Source organism: Hemiscyllium ocellatum, chromosome 22 (genome assembly GCF_020745735.1).
Source record: "Hemiscyllium ocellatum isolate sHemOce1 chromosome 22, sHemOce1.pat.X.cur, whole genome shotgun sequence".
Lineage (NCBI taxonomy): Eukaryota > Metazoa > Chordata > Chondrichthyes > Orectolobiformes > Hemiscylliidae > Hemiscyllium > Hemiscyllium ocellatum.
Window position 1 is genome coordinate 61,764,231 of NC_083422.1, and position 24,858 is coordinate 61,789,088.

Genomic DNA, 24,858 nt, shown 5'->3' on the forward strand with positions numbered 1-24,858 from the left:
CCAATGTCCACCTGCTCCCACTCCTGGACATCTAACCGACTTCCTAAGGACATAAAACTGTGTCCCCAAGCACATCCCTCCCCAGATCCTCAAATGCTCCCCAACCCTGTCACCTTTCACCCCAACCCATCTGGCACCCAACACTTTAAACTTGGCTTCCGACCAACCCTTCACCTACCTGCCACCCTATAATCACTCAGCTGCTACCTTAAATCCCTCCCCTAGCCACTCACTTTCCATCTTATCGCTCACTGATCCAACACAGTTACCTTCTCTTGGTAGGTGTCAGAGTGGCTTTGGGACCTTAATAGCAGCTATTGCAGACAAAGGGAACATGATTTCTGCTCTGCTGCAGCCTACATGGTTTCTTGGATTGTTTCAGATATGAAGGCTCATGATTTGGAAGTTCAACTGGAAAGCTCCGGCAAAGGGAATTGGGAATGTTTTGTTTGATCTGAGTCAGAAGTAAGGATTCCAACAGAGATCAGAAAATCTGGGTCAATATTTGGAATATATCTGAGGTACTTGTGCTCCAAATGCGGGTGTTACAGGCAAATGCATAATCAGATTTTGCTGGAGAAACTCAACTGGCCTTGCAGCATCTGTGATAAAATGAACAACATTTATATTTCGAGTCCAGTGATACTTCTTTTAAACTGTCCCATGGGCATACATATACACACAAAGACTGGATACTGATGATTATAAAAATGGAATTTAACCCTGTCCTTATTTCTGTGCAGCCCAGATATTTCTCAGTTGAGTTGATATTTTGTCGGAAGTGATGATCTTGCAAGTACAAAAGTCTTTCAGTTGCTTCAGTGGTTCTTATAGTTGATCAGCCCAGAGTTGAATTTCTCATTTGAATTTGGAAGCTGGACAAGTACAATACTTTAGCTGTCTGATGACTTGCAATTGATTTTTGGCTGAAGACAGAAGTCTGTAATTGATCTGATGGTTCTGCTTTTCCCCTTTGCTTCTGGGGTAAATAAAATGTAACCATGGAAACTGGTTTTGGTCATGTGACCCACTTAGTTTGTTTGGAATGGAGGTGGCACCATAATACAACAGGAAGGTAATGATGGCCATTCACTTTAGCTTGCCACAAATGAAGGTTCTTCTCTTTAATCCTTAATGAAACATTCAGGTGAGTTGTCTTCAAACCCCATTGTCTGTATCTTTTGGATCACCCTTATGCAATGAGATGTGTACTCCACAAGTGGGTGTGATCATCCAAGTTTTAATGAGGCATCTGTTTGAGTTTCAGGAGCTGCTCAGAGTTGGTGTTGCCAAAGTCACAAGATGTCATTTGTCCATTTAAAATAAATGTAAAATAAAATGTTATGTCCATTTTTAGAATACAGATTTAACATTTACAATATCTTCATGGCTGCACTGACATGACACAGGGTGGAGGCTATTTTGTTCTTTTAAAGTTCAACAAAAAATAATGGAATAAATCCTTTTGTCCATTAAGAAATGCCTGTTGATCTAGTTGATTCTGAAATAGAGAGTGGAACCTTCTCAGCTTCTGAAAGATATGGGCAATACCGAGACAGCTGGTAAAATATGGTGAGAATGGGAAAGTGTGATTCTTGATGTCAAGAAAGAAAGGTCTAATTTTCCACCAAAGCTATTAGAATCGCACTAATATGCAGCAAAAGCTTGTTTAGATTCATTAATATTACTTTATTACCCAATCATGCCTCATTTATATGCATTTTACCAATTTACCAAGCACTGGAGAGAAACTAAACAGCAAGAATTCCCGAGCTGAATGTGAGCAGGTTCCTGGTTGCTCCAGCCTGCAGCCTGCTTCTCCAGGCCTCCATCTTGGCAAATATTCCCCAACCTCTCAGGACGTGCTGAAAAAAATGTGAACTGCGAGTAACATGGATCTTGCAGCAGCTCCTGAGGCTGCAAGCTTATTTCTGGATTTCTTATAGTTATTACACTATAAGATTTTTATTTTGACCCATTTTGGTTCTTCCATGTGTGGAATGAAATTCCAGAGGAAGTGATCGATGCCAGTACTGTTATAATGTTCCAAAGACATTTGAATGAATAGGAAAGGTTTGGAGGAAATTGGGCCAAGTGCACACAATTGGGATTGGTTCAGATTGGGATCATGGTTGGCGTGGACTTGTTGGATCAAAGTGTGTGTTTCAATACTGTATGACTCTATGGTCCATGGGTAGAGATCACCTGTCAGCTTTGTCCAAGGATGTTAACATTGGACATGCACCAGCCTTGCCACATCATCATGGCACGCTTTTGATGCACTCATAGTACAATTCACTATTTCAATACTCCACTTTATGTTCAGGCAAAGGTATCATCTCATGCACTGGAACAAGGTGCATTTCAGGGTGATTAGTTTGCTTTCTTAGCACCCACTCAGTTTACTAGGAGGAAGTGAGGACTGCAGATGCTGGAGATCAGATTCGAGAGTGTGGTGCTGGAAAAGCACAGCAGGTCAGGCAGCATCCAAATGGCAGGAGAATCAATGTTTCGGTTTAACTCCTTCATCAGGAATGTTGATGAAAGGCTTATGCCCGAAAAGTCTATTCTCCTGCTCCTTGGATACTGCCTGACCTGCTGTGCTTTTCCAGCACCACATCCTTGACCCACTCCATTTATACCTACTTGGATGCTTGCAGCATCTGTGCTTTGCATTTTTGCGCATTGGCACCTTATTCAGAATTTACAGTCTCACAGTACTTCTGTCTTGCCTTGCCTTGCCTCGAGCTCAGACACAAAGCCAGGCAGCTTGTTGTGGTTGCCAGCAATGATCAATCAAGGGGGCGGACATGTTGCTGTATGTGTGACTTCAGTGTCATACCTGCAGCATATGTCAGCAGCTTGCACAGCAAACACATTGCTGGCAGTGCAAGTTGGAAGAGTAGTGATGCCAACAGGACATCTGGGACCTTGATAAATAGCAGAATGAACAGTCTATCTGCTTAACATGTGAAAATTAAGAATTGAGAAAGAAACAAAAGAATGATGGAGAAGGAAATCAGGTCAAGTAGAGTCAAGTTCAGTATGGAAAGAGGAATAAAGAGGAAAAGAAAAATTGGATTGGGGAGAATGTAAAGAGAAAGGAAAAGTAAGAAACACTGAAAAAGATTATATGTTTTAACTTTTAGAACAATTTACTATTTACTGAAATAAGGCTTGACAGTTTTAGTTGTTCCTTTTAGATTAGATTACTTACAGTGTGGAAACAGGCCCTTCGGCCCAACAAGTCCACACCGACCCGCCAAAGCGCAACCCACCCATACCCCTACATTTACCCCCTACCTAACACTACGGGCAATTTAGCATGGCCAATTCACCTGACCCGCACATCTTTGGACTGTGGGAGGAAACCGGAGCACCCGGAGGAAACCCACGCAGACACGGGGAGAACGTGCAAACTCCACACAGACAGTCACCTGAGTCGGGAATTGAAACCGGGTCTCAGGCGCTGTGAGGCAGCAGTGCTAACCACTGTGCCACCGTGCCGCCCACTTTTTCTGAGCTGCAGATGTTGAACAGCATTAAAGGAATGTAAATCTTGTATTAAAATAGGATCAAGGAAAACCCTAAGGACTTTGATAGGTATGTCTGGAATAAAAGAATAAAAGATAGTAGTAGAAAGTTGTGTGTGGAATCTGAGGACATATGGGACGCGCTTAATGAATACTCTTCGTCAGTATTCACATTGGAAAAGGGCAATGTTAGTGAGAATACAGGGATACAGACTACAAGATTAGATGGGATTGAGGTTGACAAAGAGGAGGTTTTAGCAATCTTGGAAGATCTGAAAATAGATAAGACCCCGGGCCGATGGGATGTATCTTCGGATTCTCTGGGAATCCAGGGAGGAGATTGCAGAGCCTTTGGCTTCAATCTTTATGTCAATGTTTTCGACAGGAGTAGTGCCAGAAGACTGGAGAATATCAAATGTTTCCTTTTTAACAAATGGAGTTGGGACAACCCTGGAAATTCTAGGCCAGTGAGCCTTCCTTCAGTTGTAGGTGAGGTGTTGGAAAAAGTTATAAGGGATAGGATTTTTAATCATCTGGAAAGGAATAATTTGATTAGGGATAGTCAATACATTTTTGTGAAGGGTAGGTCGTCCTTCACTAACCTTATTGGGTTTTTCGAGAAGGTGACAAAACAGGTGGATGAAGCTAAAGCGGTTGGTGTGGTGTATATGGACTTCAGTAAGGCATTTGATAAGGTTCTACATGGTAGGCTGCTGCACAAAATATGGAGTTCGGAATTGAAGACGATTTAGCGGTTAGGATCAGAAATTGGCTAGCTGAAAAAAGGCAAAAGGTGGTGGTTGATATGAAATGTTCGTCCTGGAGCTCAGTTACCAGTGGTGTGCCGCAAGGATCTGTTTTGGGGCCACTGCTGTTTGTCACTTTTATAAATGATCTGGATGCAGGCCTAGAAGGATGGGTTAGTAAATTTGTGGATGACACAAAGGTAGGTGGAGTTGTGGGTAGTGCCGAAGGATGCTGTGGGTTACAGATGGACATAGATAAGATGCAGAGCTGGGCTGAGAAGTGGCAAATGGAGTGTAATGTGAAAAAGTGTGAGGTAGTTCACTTCAGAAGAAGTAACAGGGATGCAGAGTACTGGGCTAATGGTAACATTCGACGCAGTGTCAATGAACAAAGAGATCTCAGTGTCCAAGTGCATAAATCCGTGAAAGTTGCCACCCAGATTGAAAGGGTTGTTAAGAAGGCATATGGCGTTTTTTGGTAGGGGGATTGATTTTCGGAGCCACAAAGTCATGCTTCAGGTGGACAAGACATTAGTAAGGCCGCACCTGGAATATTGCATGCAGTTCTGGTCACCGCATTATAGCAAGGATATGGAAGCTTTCAAAAGGGTTCAAAAGAGATTAACTAGGATGTTTCCTGGTATGGAAGATCTTATGAGGAAAAACTGAAGGAACTGAGGGTGTTTTCGTTGGAGAGAAGAAGGTTGAGAGGTGACTTATATGAGACGTATAAGATAATCAAAGGGTTAGATAGAATGGACAGTGAGAGCCTTTTTCCTCGGATGGGGAAGGCTAACACGAGGAGGCATAGCTTTAAATTGAGGGGTGATAGATTTAGGACCAACATTAGGGATAGTTTCTTCACTCAAAGAGTAGTAAGGGCATGGAACAGCCTGCCTGCAACTGTTAAGGGCATTTAAATGGGCATTGGACGTACATATGCATAATAATGGAATGGTGTAGGTTAGATGGGCATCTGTTTATTTTCACAGGTCAGCGCAACATTGAGGGCCAAAGGGCCTGTACTGTGCTGTAACGTTCTGTGCTCCATGTTAAAATGTAGGTACACAGTCCAGCCTTCTATGAATTTGATACACAATTAATTAAAAAATGCTGCCATTTCTTGAAAATCACAAGTGTAAGGGTATTTTCTGAGACAACTAGCAATTTCTGGTAATTTACAACATTTCTGTGCATAAATTACTGGATGATCTACACACTAACTTCAGCCATTAAATCCATAATTATTGTTTCAGCTTAGATTTACAGAGGAAAATATCTTGCTTTGCAATCCTATTATTAAATGTTTAAGTGATTAGAGAAATTAATAACCGTGGAGCTATACAGTACAGAAACATACCCTTTGGTCCAACTTGTCCATGCTGACCATACATCCCAATCTGACCTTGTCCAATTTGACAGCATTTGACCCATATCCCACTAAACCCTTCCTGTTCATATACCCACCCAGATGCCTTTTAAATGTTGTAATTGTACCTCCCTTCACTACTTTCTCTGGCAGCTCATTCTGTACGTGCTTCATCTCAGTGAAAAAGTTACCCCTCAGGTCCTTTTTAAATCTTTCCCCTATCACCTTAAATATATGCTCTCTCATTTTGGACTCCCCCACCCTCAGAGAAAGGTTTTGGCTATTCACCCTACCCATGCCCCTCATGATTTCATAAATCTCGATAAAGTCACCCTCAGCCTCCAATGCTCCAGGTTTAGCTTTGTACTTTCTTAATATTACAAGCAACAGCATTATCCCTAATTCATGAATAAAAGAATCTATTGAATCATATAGGTTTTCACAATCATTTTGTTTTCAGAACAAAATAAATAAGAGCAGCTATCAACCATATAGCCTCTAACCTGCTCTGCTATTTAACACAATCAGGATCTTCTGCCTCAACTCCACTTTACAGCCCACTTCTCTTGGTTTTAGCAGGACCAAATATTTGTCTATCTCAGTCTGCAGCCCATCATCTACCAGACATTCTAACCCTACTCTCTTGGTATACTAGCTTGTCACCTGCCTGGCATCTGTATACCCAACCACCTGTACTCAAACTTCTCATCTACTCCCTCTCCCCCTTACCTTAGACAGATACAATCTCTCAGCACCTATCAAGTTCATTCAGGATTTTTAGACCAGCCACAGTGTCAATAAAAAGCTATGTGATCCACTGTGGTGCTGGCTGTCTAGGTTCCTGGCTTATACTCAACTACTTTAACTGTGAAGCTGCTGGTCCAGAACTTCACATGAAGAATCCTGCAAAGATAACGTGTATTTATTTTTGTCCACTCCGGGTCAGAAATGGAACAAGGAGCTGCTCATGCTGGAAATCTGAAACTAACAGAAATTGCTGAAGAAACTCAGCAGATCTGACATCACCTGTGGAGAAAGAGAGATATAGGTAACATTTTGAGTCCAGTGACCCTTTCTCAGAACCTGCTCCAGAGCTCAGTTCAGAAGAGTTCTGAAGAAGGATCCCTGGACTCAAAACATTAACTGTTTATCTCACCACAGATGATGCAAGACTTGGTGAGTTTCTCCAGGAACCTCTGATTTTGTTTCAGATCTTCAGAATGTGCGGGTCTCTTTCCTACAAATTCCTCTTTACCCTCATCAAGTATCTGCAACATTACCACAGTGGGTGGAGCTTGTCAATTAAGTGTTAATACATTCAGACCCGTATACTGTACTGCAGTGAGCATTGTTTTCATCTGGCGTAATGCAGGTTTCATTTTCTCCCTTTGCTTTACAGGGCTGATCTTTGCCTTTCTTTATCCGTTAGACTCACCTTCCTAGAATTCCTTCGCTCCTCCGTCACACCTCTCGGCAAATGCAGATAGAGGATCTGAGCAGATGGGGAAGCCCTAAATGAATTTTTTGCTTCAGTTTTCACTAAGGGAAGGGAACTTGCTGTAAATGAAAACTTAGAGGAGCTGGGATACAGGCTTGACCAGATCAAGGCTGATGAAGTTGATGTGCTGAAAATTTTGGAAAACATTAAGAATGATAAGTCCCCAGGGCCAGATCAGATTTATCCTAGGCTGTTCCAGGAATTAAGAGAGGAGATTGCTAAGCCGCTGGCGAGGATCTTTGCCTCCTCACTCTCCATGGGAGTCGTACCAGAGTATTGGAAGGAAGTGAATGTTGTTTCACTTTTCAAGAAGGGTAATAGGGAAATCCCTGGCAATTACAAACCACATCTGTGGTCAGCAAAGGTGTGGAAAGAATTCTGAGGGATAGGATTCATGACTATTTGGCAAAGCATAGAGTGATTAAAGGCAGTCAGCATGGCTTTGTGAGGGGCAGGTCATGCCTCATAAATCTTATTGAGATCTTTGAGTAGGTGACAAGACAGGTCGATGAGGGTCGAGCAGTGGATGTGGTGTAGGTGGACTTCAAGCAAGGCATTTGATAGGGTTCCCCATGGTAGGCTCATTCATAAAGTCAGGAAGTATGGGATACAGGGAAATTTGTCTGTCTGGATTCAGAATTGGCTGGCTGACAGAAGGCAGAGAGTGGTTGTAGATGGAAAGTATTCTGCCTGGAGGTCAGTGTTGAGTAGGGTCCCGGAAGGCAGTGTACTTGGGCCTCTGCTCTTTGTAATTTTTATAAATGACTTGGATGAGGAGGTTGAGGGGTTAGAAAATTTGCAGATGACACAAAGGTTGGAGGTGTCGTCAATAGTATAGAGGGCTACTGCAGGCTGCAGCATGACATAGACAGGATGCAGAGCTGGGCTGAGAAATGGCAGATGGAGTTCAACTTGGATAAATGTGAAGTGATGCATTTTGGAAGGTCGAACTCGAATGCTGAAAATAGGATTAAAGACAGGATTCTTGGCAGTGTGGAGGAACAGAGGGATCTGGGTGTGCAAGTGCATAGATCCTTCAAAGTTGCCATCCAAGTGGATAGGGTTGTTAAGAAAGCATATGATGTTTTGGCTTTCATTAACAGTTTAAGAGCCGTGAGGTTTTGCTGCAGCTCTACAAGTCCCTGGGGAGACCACAGTTGAATATTGTGTCCAGTTCTGATTGTCCTACGATAGGCAAGATACAGAGGCTTTGGAGAGAGTGCAAAGAAGGTTTACCAGGATGCTGCCTGGACTGGAGGGCTTGCCTTATGAAGAGAGGTTGAATAAGCTCAGACTTTTCTCTCAGGAGAGAAGGAGAATGAGAGGAGACCTGATCGAAGTGTACAAAATAATGAGAGGAATAGATAGAGTTAATAGCCAGAGACTTTTCCCCAGGGCAGGATTGATTGGTATGAGAAGTCATAGTTTGAAGATATTAGGAGGACGGCATAAAGAAGACGTCAGAGGTAGGTTCTTTCCGCAGAGAGTTGTGAATGCATAGAATGTGTTGCCAGCGGTGGTGGTGGCAGCAGTGTCATTGGGGACATTTAAGTGACTGCTGGACATGCACATGGATAGCAGTGAGTTGAGGGGTGTGTAGGTTAGATTACTTTATTTTGCATTAGGATTAAGTCTTGGCACAACATCGTGGGCCTAAGGGCCTGTTCTGTGATGTACTTTTCTATGTTCTATTATCCCTCTTGTTTCATAGATGGTTTCTGTAGCAATTTGCACCTCATTTGGACACAAACTTTGTTTCTTCATGATATCCATTTGGTTTTGCATCATTAAATCATTTGTTATTTAATCTCCCCACTCCCACATATCTTCTCCTATGTTCTTTCTAAACCCTCCCCTACATCCTTTACTTTAGAACTCGTCAATCTCCATTTCACTTCAGTTCTGATGAAAGCTCGTTGACCTGAAATGTTAACTTTGTTTCTCTTCAAGAGATGCTGCCTGATTCTCTTGGGTTTTCCAAGAGCATTATTTTGTTCTTATTTATGACTACTGTCTTGTCTCATTCATTCATCTCGTCTCCTTGTCTGGCTAGTAACAGATTTTCAGACATCTAAACAGTATACGTTTAGGTTTTGAATGTTTAATTTAGAGTGAAATCTCAGTGCATTATTGAGGGAATGCTGCATTGTCAACAATGTGTTGCTACAGATAAGACACTTAAAAAGCTGCTTGCTGTGGTTATTATAAGATTCTGTGGAAATATGCAAATAAGAGCATATTTCAGCTCAACATTTGTTGATCACGCCAACATAAGAAAGATTATCTGGTCTGTTATTTCATTGCTTCTAAGGACCTTGCTCTTTATAAATTGTTTGCCTACACAACAGGCACTATTTTATTGACCTTGAAGTGTTTTGAAATGCTTCAAGGGCACTATAGTTACAAGTTTTATCTTGAGATGCTTTACGATGTTATAGATGGTATAAACATGAAAGTTGTAGGTCAGGTTAGTGCTGATTCATGGCTTTTTCAAAGCTATCTTAACCTCCAAACTAATCGCTACAATGAAGCCACACAAGTTTTAAAATTATAGGCTATCAAGCACTGTTTGCTTTGATTGAGAGGTCAAAGTTTTCTCTGTGGTAATTATTTTGTGTATGCTGAAAGAGAGTTGTAGAGGAACTGAAAGTCAAATTTTACAGCACTAAACTTCTTCTCGGCGACACATTGCGAACATTGTGAAGAATGTTATCAATCCTGCAGAGGGAGTTCTTGAGTTCATTTCAATCTGAAAAATTCCCAATAAAATGCTTTGTCTGAGGCTGACGCGTTGATACAATTGTGCAGTAGGAGGGTTCCTTCTTTATGAAAATAAATAGGAATTATTAGAAAATTACACATGTAGATTACAGAAGTTAGATTGATAATGTTGAAGAATGAAGTCTAAAGGAGTGTATGCATTTCTCCTATTTGTTTAACTGAACACGCTTCTCCTATTTCCATTCACAGCAACTGGACACAGAACTTTGGTTTCTTTATAGAATAGGATCATAAAATCCCTACGGTGTAGATTCAGGCCATTCAGCCCATCAAGTTCACACAGACCCTCTGAAGAGCATCCCACCCAGATCCACCCCTCCTCCCCTATCCCTGCAACCCTGCATTTCTCAAGGCGAGTCCACCTGGTCTGCACAGCAGTCACTTAAGTATTTCAGGATTTATTCAGTATCCCTTTGAATACTTATTTTTAAATTGAAATCCAGTTTAATTAACAAGCTGAAATGATACAGAAGTGATGCATATAGTCTGATTTTGAGGTCAGCCTGGCAGTGGGCTTTCCCCATCCCATCGGTATTATTCATTTCCTGTTTGTGGATGAGGCACTTTACATATCTTGTTTACCTTCTTGTTGCACACTCTGGTCTGCGTACTGGTTCCTGGAAACTTCTGTCAATTCAGTTTGTATCTAGGCCAGTGGTTTACTCTAAATATCTATGTCAGTATTTTCTTCTCTGATGCAAGAGACTGTGCCAGCTCGTCACCCACCTTGATCAGGAAGAGAGGTCCCACTGTCTGGTGCCAACTCTACAAACGTTTGATGACTGAACTGAGGACAGCCTTCACTGGGGCTTGTACTGCAATGTAGGAAGCTGAGACACTTTCAACTTCTGAACAGGTTCTTCACACCTCACCTTCAATCTTCTATCTTTGTTGGTTTTGATGAGCTGCTTTCCTGCCCAAGGGCACAGAGACTTTGATGCCAATCAGTGATAAAAACTTTTGAAGGGTGAGGAAAAGTCTCATCTTGAATCCTGTTTCTGGCACACTCCTTGATCTTCTTGTGGAACAATAATGGGCCCTAGCTGAAGATCAGGATAGATATTGTTCATCTGCCACTCTATGTCACCTCATAGAAGGAACAAGGGTGCAGGATTCCATCTAGTCAAAATTTCAAGACACCAACAGACACAGAAAAGTATTTCTTCAAAGTTTTAAGCTTGACACTAATTGCCAAGGTGGAAAGTGAAGAGAGAGAGAGAGAGAGAGAGAGAATTAACAAACAGTGAGATGAAGAGTTGTGGATGATTGCAAGATTTACTTCTCAATAGTCAAGGAATGTACACAGTTCAGGCAGTGAAGGAAGCACTTGTTACACAGATACTCTTAGCAGTTTGATGCAATGGCTAAAATATTGTCTTTTATTCTGTGATCACGCATGACTGCATCTAAAAATAAAAACGTCACAAGTCTTTATAGATGAGCAACTATGAAAAACATAATTGAAAGTAATCAATTCAATAAATGGAATGTTAACTTTAATTACTTTAATTAAATCATAAATAGTAATTCTTGTGTTAGGTTTATCAAGGAAGAAGTAACTTAGTACAGGCATTATTTGCATTAATTTATGGTTTATTGATTGATCTCATTTGCACCTTCCTTGACAATTTTCTTCTCTCTTTGCCTGCAGGCAGCATTACTACTGTGTTACTGCAGTACTTTGTCAGTGTGACTTGTGTTTATGTGTCGATCAGGACAATTGCACTAGATTTTTTACTATTGCTACTGGATCATGGCGAATGTTAATCAGACTCAACTGAAAATATACCATTATTTGTATCCTATTGTATAGATTTCTGGGATTCCACTGCATTCTTTGAAACTTCATTGAATATAGCCCGAAATGATCCAGTCTTTCTTCATACATCAGTTCTGCCATCCCAGGAATCAGTCTGGAAAACATTTGTTGCACTTGTTTCATAGCCAGAACATCCTTCCTCAGATAAGGAGATCAATACTGCATACAAAACTCCAGGTGTGGTCTTCTAAGGCCCTGTATAATTCCAGGAAGACACTCCTGTTCCTGTCCTTGAATACTCTCACTATGAAGACCAAAATACCATTTACTTTCTTCACCAACTGCTGCACCTGAATGCTTACTTCAGTGACTGGTGTACAAGGACACCCAGGTCTTGTTTCACCTCCCCCTTTCCCAACCTATAGCCTTTCAGATAATAATCAGCTTTTTTGTTTTTGCTCCCAAAATGGGTAACCTCAATATCTCCATTATACTTTATCTGCTATACATTAGCTCACTCACTCATCTTGTCCAAATCAAATTACAACGTATCTGCATCCACTCAATTGACTTGCCCACCCAGTTTTGAGTCATCTGCAAATTTGGGGCTATTACATTTAGTTTCCTCATCCAAATAATTAATAAATATTGTGAATAGCTGGGGTCCAAGTACTGCTCCCTGTGGTACCCCACTAGTCATTGGCTGCCACTGAGAAAATGATCTTTTTATTCTTACTCTTTGTTTCCTGTTTGCCAGCCAGTTCTCTATCCTTGTCAGAACACTACAGCCAATCCCATGTACTTTAGCTTTACATGCTAACCTCTAATGTCGGCCCTTATTGAAAACCTTCTAAAGGTCCAAGTAAGCTACTTCCACTAGTTTCCTGGATCAACCTTACTAATCACATCACCAAGACATTGCATAGCTTTGTCAAGCATGATTTCCCTTTTGTAAATCCATGCAGACTCTCTCCACACCTGGTTGGCTGCCTGCCCCTTTCCCATGGATATGCTTTATCCTTCATATTAAGAAACTAAGAGCAGGAGTAGGCCATTTGGCTCTTTGAGCCTGCTCTGCCATTCAGTATGATCATGGTTATTCCTTTATCTCAATGCCATATTCCAGCTTCTCCCAGCCACATGACATCTTTAAAATTGAAAAATGTGTCCATCTTTTTTTTGAATATATTCAGTGACTTACCCTCCACATCCTTCTGTGGTAGAAAATTTCAAAGGTTCACTGCCCTTTAAGTGAAGAAATGTTTCCTCATCTCAATCCTAAATGATCTGCCTGGATCAAGGATAATAGTGGGAAGTTGTGTTTGGAGTCAGAGGAGATGGGGAAGCACTAAATAAATATTTTTCGACAGTGTTCACTATAGAAAATGAAAATGTTGGCGAGGAAGATACAGAGATACTTGCATCTAGACTAGAAGAGATTGAGGTTCACAAGGAAGAGGTATTAGAAATACTGCAGAGTGTGAAAATAGACCAGTCCCCTGGGCCGGATGGGATCTATCCTAGGATCGTCTGGGAAGCAAGGGAAGAGATTGATGAGCCTTTGGCATTGATCTTCAAATCATCATTGTTTACAGGAATAGTACCTGAGGACTGGAGGATAGCAAATGTGGTTCCCTTGTTCAAAAAGGGTAGTAGAGACAACCCTGGTAATTACAGACCAGTGAGTCTCACTTCAGTTGTTGGTAAATTGTTGGTAAAGGTTATAAGAGAGAGGATTTATAACCATCTAGAAGAGAATAATCTGATCAGGGACAGTCAGCACGGTTTTGTGAAGGGTAGGTTGCGCCTAACGAATCTTATTGAGTTTTTTTACAAAGTGACCAAACAGGTAGATGAGAGTAAAATGGTTGATGTGGTGTATATGGATTTCAGCAAGGCGTTTAATAAGGTTCCCCACAGTAGGCTATTATACAAATTGTGAAGGAATAGGATTGTGGGAGACGTAGCAGTTTGGATCAATAATTGGCTTGCTGAAAGAAAACAGAGGGTTGTAGTTGATGGAACACGTTCATCTTGGTGTCCAGTTACTAGCGGCGTACCGCAAGGGTCGGTGTTGGGTTCACTGCTGTTCGTCATTTTTATAAATGACCTGAATGAAGGCTTAGAGGGGTGGGTTAGTAAATTTGCAGACGACACTAAGGTCAGTGGAGTTGTGGATAGTGACGAAGGATGTAAGAGATTGCAGAGAGACATAGATAGGATGTAGAGCTGGGCTGAGAGGTGACAAATGGAGTTTAAAGTGGACAAGTATGAGGTGATACACTTTGGATGGAGTAATCAGAATGCAAAGTACTGGGCTAATAGTAAGTTTCTTGGGAGTGCAGATGAGCAGAGAGATCTCTGTGTCCATATACACAGATCCCTGAAAGTTGCCACCCAGATTGACAGGGTTGTTAAGAAAGCATACAGTGTTTTGGCCTTTATTAATAGAGGGATTGAGTTCTGGAACCAGGAGGTTATGCTGCAGCTGTACAAAGCTCTGGTACGGCCGCACTTGGAGTATTGTGTACAGTTCTGGTCACCGCATTATAAGAAGGATATGGAAGCTTTGGAAAAGGTCCAAAGGAGATTTACTAGGATGTTGCCTGGTATGGAAGGAATGTCTTACGAGGAAAGGCTGAGGGCCTTGAGGCTGTTCTCATTAGAGAGAAGAACGTTGAGAGGTGACTTAATAGAGACATACAAGATAATCAGAGGGTTAGATAGGGTGGACAGGGAGAGCCTTTTTTCAAATATGGGGACGGCAAACACGAGGGGAGACAACTTTAAAGTGAGGGGAGATAGGTATAAGACAGATGTCAGAGGTAGTTTCTTTACTCAGAGAGTAGTAAGGGTATGGAATGCTTTGCCTGCAACGGTAGTAGATTCGCCAAGTATAAGTGTATTTATGTCGTCATTGGACAGGCATATGGACGTATATGGAATAGTGTAGGTGGGATGGGTTTCAGATTAGTATGAAAGGGTGGCATGATATCGAGGGCTGAAGGGCCTGTACTGCGCTGTAATGTTCTATGTTCTATGTTCTATATGTTCTATGTTCTATATGTTCTATGTTCTATATCCTGAGACTACATCACCTGGTCCTAGACTCCCCCAACCAGATGACTATCCTTCTTGTATCTAGTCTGTCCAGCCCTGTTAGAATTTTATATAGTTCAATCAGATCCTCTTTCTTCCTTCGAAACACTAGTGAATATAGATTTATTTGAACCAATCTCTCCTTGTAGGACAGTCCTGCCATTCTGAGTACCAGCCTGGTGAACCTCTGGGGCACTCCTTCTATGGCAAAGACATCCTTTCATAGGGAGGGAAAACAAAACTGCACACAATACTCCAGGTACTCTCACCCAAAGGAACTGTACAACTGCAGTAAAATGTCCCTACTCTTGTAATGAAGGTCAATATACCATTTATCTCCCTAATTGCTTGCTGCACCTGGCTGACTACTTGCAATAACTGCTATACAAGGACACCAGGTCCCTTTGTACGTCCACATTTCTCAATATAACACTCTTAAAATTATATTCATCTTTTCTGTTTTTCACATCAAAGTTTATTTGCCATGTGTTTGTCCACCCACTCAATTTGTTTAAATCACCTTGAAGACTCCTTGCATCCTCCTCAAAATTCACGATTCCTCCCAGTTTAGTGTCATCAATAAACTTGAAAATGTTGCATTTGATTCCCTTATTTATTTATTTATTCCCTGATTCCAGGTCATTTATATATATATCGTGAACAGCTGAAGCCCAAGCACTGATCCTTGTGATATCCCACTAGTCACTGCCTCCTACTCGATAAAAGACCCATTTATTCCCCACACTCTGTTCGCTGTCTGCCTTCCAATTCTTAATCAAACTGATAGATCTCACCATACCCTATATGCTTTAATTTTGCCCACACTTATGATGGACCTTATCAAAAGCCTTTTGAAAAATCCAATATACCGCATCCACTGGTTCTCCCTTAGCTATTCTACTTTCATAAAGCAGTGATGGTTTTGTCCAATCTCATAATACTTTGCAGATGTTCTGTTGTCGCATTTTTTATAATGAAGTCCAGCAATTTCTCCACTCCTGACATTAGACTAACTGGTCTACAAGTCTTTTTTTTCTCCTTCCATTTTTTAAATGATGGAGTTACATTTGCGACCCTCTAATCTGTAGGAATTGCTCCTGCATTTATAGAATTTTGGAAGATGTCCACCAGTGCATTCAATATTTCCAGAGCCATTCCCTTTAGTATTCTGGATATAGATTACAAAGCTTGAGGATTTGTGAGCCATTAACCCAAGCAATTTCCCCAATGCCACTTTGTTACTAATACTGACTTTTTTCAATTCTGCTCTCTCATTAGTCCCTTGGTTTCCTGGGAGGTTATTTGTTTTTTTGAAGATAGACTCAAAGTATAAAATCAATTCTTTATCATTTCTTTGTTCTCATTATAATTAACGAGTTTTGAGAAGATTTGTAACTCAGGTTGACGTTCTGGATGTAAATTTGCTCACTGAGCTGAAAGATTCATTTTCAGACATTTTGTCACCATACTAGGTAACATCATCAGTGAGCCTCCGGTGAAGTGCTTTCCAATTATGTGTTTAGGTTTCCTTGGGTTGGCGATGTCATTTCCTGTGACAGTGTAATTTTCTGTTCTTTTTTCTCAGAGCTGAAATGACATCACTAACCCAAGGAACCCTAAACACATGAATAGAAAGCGGGACATAACACCAGTGCTTCATCGGAGGCTCACTGATGATGTTACCTAATATAGTGATGAAACGGTTAAAAATGAACCTTCCAGCTCAGCAAGCAAACCTACATCCAGAATCTCATTATAATTCTCCCAGCTTCTGCCTATAAGGGGCATATATTTGTATTCACTAATATTTTTCTCTTCATATATTTGTAGAAGTTTTTGTGATTTTTTTTCTGTTCCATGCAGTTTTACAAGTATAGTCTATTTTTCTATCTTGATGAAGCTTTTTGATTTTTTTCTGCACAATAGTAAATAAAAGCTTGTGAATGGTTCTCCTCCCAAATGTACCTTACAGCACTATTCACACCTATCCTCCCTTGACTATTCCCTAATTGTAGTCACCACCACCTTTCCTTACTAAATACCTCCACTTGTGCTCTGCCTGAAAATCAGAAATTTATTTTTTGTTCTTTCTCAGTCCAAGGTCAATTATTAAAATTGCATTAACACTGTGGCTTGAGATCAAATAATTTTGTACAATCCATGTATAGGCCAACAATTGTTTTTTTTTATGTTGACAAGCATTATTTTTGGGGTTTGGTTGATTTGTTGCCATTTCCTAACAGAAGTGTGTGTGGACCAATGCCCATTCTCTCATTGTCACTTATCTTGAAGTGCCAGTATTAACTGAGGAGCAGTCAGGAAGGAGCATATCAACACTTTAAATATAAATAGTCGCATGCACAACAGTCCCCTTTTATTGTATATCTATTGACTACATCAATCAGCAGTAGGACTAGTAGTAGAGTAGACTTGGAGGGAAGCAGAAGAATTCATGGTCTTGAGGAATGGATGATAATGAAGAGAGAACCAAAGAGGGGGAATCAGAAAAATGAAAAGAATTGGAGGAGCTAAATGCCTATGAAAGTGAGAAAAAAAATGTGAAAATTAAGAGAAAAAGTAGGAAAAGGAAGGAGTGCTTTGGTGAGGAAGAACAGAGAAGCTGGAGGGATACTTTGGCAGCAGGAAAAGGAGAGTTTCAAAAACATGGAAGGGAAAACACTGAATGCTGGGGTTGTGGGGAATTTGCGAGTAAGCGGTGCTGGAAAGGGCACCTTGTTGAATTGGGGCTGCCAGTTTAAAGAAACACAGAGAGGCAGGAGAAGAGTGGAGGTGTGAATTAATGGTGGGCGGTGGACTGGGTAGATTATCAGCTTAAATAAGATTGAAGTAATGTGGGTTGAAATGAAGAGGGAGGGATAGGTCAGCTTTAAATGATAACACTGTGCCTTCGTGAAAGAAGGGAAAGTTCAATAAGAATTTTTCACTGAGTCATGGGGGTGGGGCGGGGGAGGCAGTTGGATGAGAATGTGACCATTGATGGTCTAATTGGTTTGCTGAAAATTCTCATCTTACTTTGTATCTGTTTAAGACTAAAAAGGACAGAGCAAGAAGAATAAAATGCTTAGATTTAGAGAGAAAATGTTATAATGTTTAATATTTTTGGAGATACCTCAGGATCTCACTAGCAAAACACATCGGTTCTGTATCTTCAACATTTGGACTTGCTCCTTCAGGGTTTTCTGCACTTATGTTGTTTTTTTCTCTAATAGAAGTGCCAGCAAATGCTGCCTGCAGCTTATGCTACAAAGCCCAAGCATGTTTTCAGATGTCATGGGCTTACAGTAAAAGTTGTTGTTGATCTGCCAAGTTTTCTTGAGCACTGACATTTTTTTAAGGCTATTGATCATCTTTTGCCCACTGTCTGGCTTGATATGTATAAACCCAGGGTATCTTTCTGGTCTGAATGGTTCAGAATAAATGCATTTTCACATAAAGCCACTTTAAGCACGAAATATTAGAACTGATAATGAAAGCATGACTGTTGCGAATTATTTACTGAAGTGTTCACTTTTTTTATGCAGACTTTTTAATGTGAAGCATCTACTGACTGCCTTCACTAGGTTTCTTTATATTCTTTACAACAGATGTCTCTTAGCACATAGAAGTAAATATTCCTGCCTCCTCTGTACTCACAGATCGCTGCGTGTCTGGGCAAGTCAACTATACAGGACCTTGCCAAGCATAAAGAGAAGGAAAGCAACAAAATCTGCCAAATAACAACCCAAGGATTGTGAAAGACACCAGGAATTTCACCATCTTGCTATTTTACATGAAAACAAACTGGATACTCACAGGATTGCAGGATTGTAAGTTATTAATGCTGTTCATATCTCCACTGTATTGTTTGGAATTTTATTCACTGATAATGTATCTACTGATATGTTTCACTGATAATGTATCTACTGATGCTCACCTAACTAGTTGCTGTGAGAAAAATGTTTTCTCTCAAATCATTCTTGCTTCTTTTGCACATAACTTTAAATCTACATTTCTCTTGATTCTTTTACAAGTGGGAACAGCTTCTCCCTATCTACTCAATCACCCTGCTCATGATTTTGAAAACCTGTATCAAATCTCCTCTCAACCTCTAGAGAGAACAGTCTCAACTTCTTCCTCATCACTGAAATTTCTCATTCCTGGAATCATTCTTATAAATCGCTTTGCACTGTCCCTCCAATACATTCATATCTTTCCTATAATGTGGCGCCCACAATTATACATGGTAATCTAGCTGAGGTCTAACAAGTGTCTTATACAAGTTCAACATCACCTCCTTGCTATTGTACTTGGGAGTGTGCAGTTGCAACAAACAACTGCACTTAGAACTGAAACAAGTGCAAAAAGATATTTAAAGGAAAGCAAAAAGCAAAATACCAGATTAGGTTTACCAGACTGATTCTTGAGGTGGCAGAACTGATATATGAATAGAGACTGGATCAGTTCGGACTATATTCAATGGAGTTTAGAAGAATGAGGGGGACCTCAAAGAAACCTATAAAATTCTAATAGGATTAGACAGGATAAATGGATTTTTATTTATTCATTCACAGGATGAGCTCATTGCTGGCTGGGCCAGCATTTATTGCCCATCCCCAATTGCCCAGAGGGCAGTTAAGAGTCAACCACATTGTTGTGGGTTTGGAATCACATAGAGGCCAGAGCAGGTAAGAGTGGCAGTAAAGGAAGGAAACCCAGATGTTTTTATTTTGACAATTGACAATCGTTTCATGATCATCATTGGATTCTTAATTCCAGATTTTTATTGAATTCACATTCCACCATTAGCTAAGGTCTCCAGGACATTACCTGGGTCTTCTGAAGAAGGGCTTAAGCCTGAAACGTCGATTCTCCTGCTACTTGGATGCTGCCTGACCTGCTGCGCTTTTCCAGCAACACATTTTTCAGCTTTGAATTAACAGCCCAGCGGTAATACCACGAGGCTATTGTCTCCCCGCAGAGATACTCCCGATGACTGGGAAATTCAGAATCAGGGGTCATAGTCTAAGGATACAAGGTAGACTATTTAAAAGTTACATGAGTCATTTCTTCACCTAGAGAGTGGGAAGCCTGTGGAATTCTCTGATATAGAAAGCCATTGAGGCCAAAACACTGGTGTTTCCACAAGTGGTTAGATAAAGTCCTCAGAGCTAAAGGGATCAAATGGAATGGGGAGAAAGCAGGAACAGGGAACTGAATTGGATGATTAGCCATGATCATATTGAATATTGGAGCAAGCTCAAAGAGTTAAATAGCCCACTCCTGATCCTGGTTTCTATGTTTCTATCAATGTTGGCCATCATAGATAAAAACTAATGTTGGAAATACTCAACAGTTCCTGCAGCTTCTGTAGAGAGGGAGGAGTATTAATATTTTGAGTTGAATCTGACTATTCTTCAGAACTTAGGGAAGATTGAACAGTGATGGCTTTTATGCTGTCGAAAGGAGGAAAGACAAACAAAAAGGAGTGATTAAATGACAAAGTGTCATGGAACAAAAGGGAAAGGGCTTGGCAATGATTGTATAAGGGAAATAAAGCATTCATCCAGATTGAGTATAAAGGACATAACAGTGAAAGGCTCTGATTAAAACCACAAGCAGGAGAGACAAGATTCAGATCAGCATATGGCAAAAAAAATCCAAGTGAGAGCAGACAGTTCCTGTTCTGAAATATTGAACACATTTTTGAAGCTAGAAGATCATAAACTACTTAATTGGAAGATGTTGAACCGTTCCTTGAGCTTGTACTGAGCTTCTCTAAATCGAGAGTTCTTACCTTTGAGAAAGATTGAAAAAACAAAGTCTTGACAAATGCTCTTTTCTGTAGAAAAATCACGGATGAATTTTTAAATTATTAAAGCGTCTGGTAGGATAAAGATAGAAAATATGCTTTTGCCTGTGATGGAGACCGAAACAATGGGCCACAAATAGACAATAAACATTAATAAATCCAAAGAAAATCAGGAAAAATGTCTTTACCTGAGAACGGTTAGAATGTTGAAATCACTACCATAGGAATAATAGAGATAGATAACATGATGCATATAATTAGAAATGGGTTAGAATGGAATAAAGAGATGTGTGATAGACATAGATGAAGAGAAGTGAGAGGAGGTATATATGTGGCAGAAACACTGGCAAACACTAGTCATAGAGTCATAGAGATATACTGCACAGAAACAGACCCTTCGGTCCAACTCGTCCATGCCAACCACATATCCCAACCCAATCTTGTCCCACCTGTCAGTACCTGGCCCATAGCTCTCTAAACCTTTCCTATTCATATACCCATCTAGACGCCTTTTAAATGTTGCAATTGTACTAGCCTCCACCACTTCCTCTGGCAGCTCATTCCATACATGTACCACCCTCTGCTGGAAAAGATGCCCCTTAGGTCCTTTTTATATCTTTCCCCTCTCACCCTAAACCTGTGCCCTCTAGTTCTGGACTCCCCCAACCCAGGGAAAAGATTTTGTCTATTTATCCTTTCCATGCCCCTCATGATTTTATAAACCTCTATAAGGTCACCCCTCAGCCTTTGATGCTCCAGGGAAATTGAGCCAATTGTCCTCATTTCTGTAGAGTCATAGAATCATAGAGATGTATAGCAGGGAAACGGACCTTTTGGTCCAACTCATCCATGCCGACCAGATATCCTAAATTAATCTAGTGCCAATTGCCAGCATTGGGTCCATATCCCTTTAAACTCTTCCTATTCACATACCTGTCCAGTTTTGAAAAGTGTGGCACTGGAAAAGCACAGCAGATCAGGCAGAATCTGAGCAGGAGATTTATTCAAGAGATACATGTCTGATGAAGGATTTATGCCTGAAATGTCAACTCTCCTACTCCTCAGATGCTGCCTGCTGTGCTTTACCAGCGCCACACTTTTCAGCTCTGATTCTCCTGCACCTGCAGTCCTCTCTTTCTCCTACCTATCCAGATGCTTTTTAAATGTGGTATTTGTGCCAGCCTCCACCATTTCATCTGGCTGATCATTCCATACTCGCATCACCCTCTGCGTGAAAAGGTTTTTATAAAATACTGTTTCATTCGACTGCTTGGCCATCATTCCTGCTGCAGAAATTAAAATCTAATTAACGTCAGTGAAAATCAAATAGGCACATATACAAAGCTATTCAAAACCATAAGTGAATCTGAAAAAGCAAATGATGAACGACAAATGATAAAGTTTCCCTTGTCCAAAAATGTGCACGTTAGACAGATTGGCCATGCTAAATTGTCCCATAGTCTTCAGCAATGTGTGGGCTAGGTGGTTTGGCCACAATAGATGCAGGGTTAAGTGGATGAGGTGTGCTGAATCTGGTTGGAATGCTCTTCAGAGGGTCAGTGTGGACTCGATGGGCCAATGGCCTTTTTCCACACTGTAGGGATTCTGATTTTGGTTAGGCCCAAAGGAGTCATAACAATGTTTATTCCTATTTTCATCTGTCCATGCATCACTGCTGAAAACAATTACTTCATTTTAACTGTGCACATTTTACTTCAACTTCTTCCATGATAAATTACTATGTCCATGTACAGTTGTGTCCAGAAACAATATTGTTTTCTTCATCTGCAGCCATATAGTCAAATACTACCTTTATGGTTAATATTAAACAAACAACTGCAGATCTAAAATAGAAACAGCATCTGAAGAGATAAAAACAAAGAGTTAATGTTTCAAGTCCAATGATGATCACAACTGAAAGCTGTTGGGAAATGGTGGTGTCTATAATGGCCATGGGTGGGGTTGTTGCAGGAGAAGGAGAGAGAAGCGAGTGGAATACAGAGATAGTGTCAAGAGAGAGAAAGAAAGGAAAGGCAAACAAAGGAATTGAAGATATGCCAAGAAGGAGATAAATGCTCAAAGGGAGCCAAGAAGAAGTGTAGATAGTTGAAAATGGTTTGGTCTTGCTGGGAGCAACCCATACACAACAGGACCTTGGGGTGTGAAGGTGGCTAGTGAACATGGAGGAGGATGTTCATGCTCTGAAATTTTTCACCTCAATGTTGAGTCCTGAAGGCTGTAAGATAGAAGATGAGGTGTCATTCATTCGAGTAAAAAATGAGGTCTGCAGATGCTGGAGATCACAGCTGCAAATGTGTTGCTGGTCAAAGCACAGCAGGTTAGGCAGCATCTCAGGAATAGAGAATTCGACGTTTCGAGCATGAGCCCTTCATCATTCATTCAGCTTGTGTTGAGCTTCACTGCAGCATGCCTGAGTCAGAAATATTAGTGTGGGAATGTGGTAGTGTGTTGAAGCGGCAGATAACTGGAAGCTCAAGGTAATTTTTAGGACAGAGCGTAGGTGTTCCTTAAAGTGGATGCCCAGTCTGTGTTTCAATTCCCCAGTGTAGAGGAGACCACATTGGGAGCAGTGACTACATAGACTAAATTGAGTGAAGTGCAGGTATATCACTTCTTCACCTGGAAGGTATGTCTGGTGTCTTGGGTAGCAAGGAAAGAGGAAGTGAATGGGGGTGTGGGAAGTTTTGGGAATGGAGAATTAGACCAGGGTATACCAGAGGGAACAGTCCCTGCAGAATGCATGGTCAGGAATATGTGTCTGGTGGTGGCATCCTGCTGGAGGTGGTAGACATGGTGGCTTATGGTCCTTTGCACATGGATGATGTTGGAATGGAAAGTGAGGACCAGAAGCATCCTGTTGTTGTTGAGGGATGGAGGGAATGAATGAAGACAGAAGTATGGAAAATAGTCAGACACAGCCGAGAGTCCTGTCAGCTGAAAATGTGTTGCTGGTCAAAGCACAGCAGGCCAGGCAGCATCTCAGGAATAGGGAATTTGACGTTTCGAGCATAAGCCCTTCATCAGGAATGAGAAGGGCTTATGCTCGAAACGTCGAATTCCCTATTCCTGAGATGCTGCCTGGCCTGCTGTGCTTTGACCAGCAACACATTTTCAGCTGTGATCTCCAGCATCTGCAGACCTCATTTTTTACTCGAGAGTCCTGTCAACCATGATGACAAGGACTCTCCCTGTTGAGGAAAAAGGTGGACACTTTAATTTTTGTTCACTTTTATGTTGGCAACACCCATGTTCATTTCTCCAGCCTCTCCCTTCTCAGTTACGTGTTGGTTCTGTGCTGTTAGATTTCTTATCCAATATAGCTGTGAATAAGCTATCATCACACTCCTTGCTGACTTATATTGATTCCTGATGCTCAGCAACATCTGAAATTTAATATTTTCATCCTTATATTCAATCCTTCCATAGTCTCTTCCCTCCATATACTGTATCTATAATATCCTTTAATTCCACAACTCTTCTTCAACTCTCATTTCATGTCAATCCAATCATTCATTAGAATCCTTGATGCTTGTGGTAATAAAAATAAACCAAACGAATATTGTATCAATGATGTAAGTAGCCATCTACTAATATTACCAATAGTTATTTCAAAGCTAATATTTTGCAATTCAGCTTGGGATTAAAAGTCTATTTCTGTATGGAGTTTTAGATTAGATAAGATTCCCACCAGAGTGGAAACAGGCCCTTCGGCCTAACCAGTCCACACCGACCCTCCAAAGAGTAACCCACCCAAACCCATTTCCCCTCTGACTAATTCACCTAAAACTATGGGCAATTTAGCATGGCCAATCCACCTGACCTGCACATCTTTGGACTGTGGGAGGAAACCCATGCAAACGCAGGGAGAACGTGCAAATTCCACACAGACAGTCGCCCAAGGCTGGAATGGAACCTGGTGCTGTGAGGCAGCATTGCTAACCACTGAGCCACTGAGCCACTTTTTTTTTGTAGAAAGAAGTGAGGCATAAATTGATATGTTGGAGATACAACTTTAAAAGTTACTCTATTGCTTTGGAAGGTGTAGATTTTGTGTATATGTCAATGAATACTCTTGCTGCAAAGTGAGCCAGAAATAAAGCAAATCCTAATGATCTTCCTTTTTCTGAATTCAGAAGACATTTTGAGTGTACAGAATGAATTCTAGTGTGTATGATCTTGTACAGTGTTCATTTCCATAGTAACTGTCATTTGAACTATCGGGTTCAACAAAATTTTCATTTTA

The 24,858-nt window shown here is 40.9% G+C and overlaps 1 protein-coding gene across 1 annotated transcript in view; it reads left to right on the plus strand.

The window, feature by feature from the left end:
- Positions 1-24,858, plus strand: part of shoc2 (SHOC2 leucine rich repeat scaffold protein) — a 191,347-nt gene that overhangs the window by 17,113 nt on the left and 149,376 nt on the right. The window contains exon 2 of the mRNA XM_060842283.1: positions 18,442-18,612. The gene's annotated coding sequence lies outside the window, so the exon portion shown is untranslated. The remainder of the gene's footprint in view (positions 1-18,441; positions 18,613-24,858) is intronic.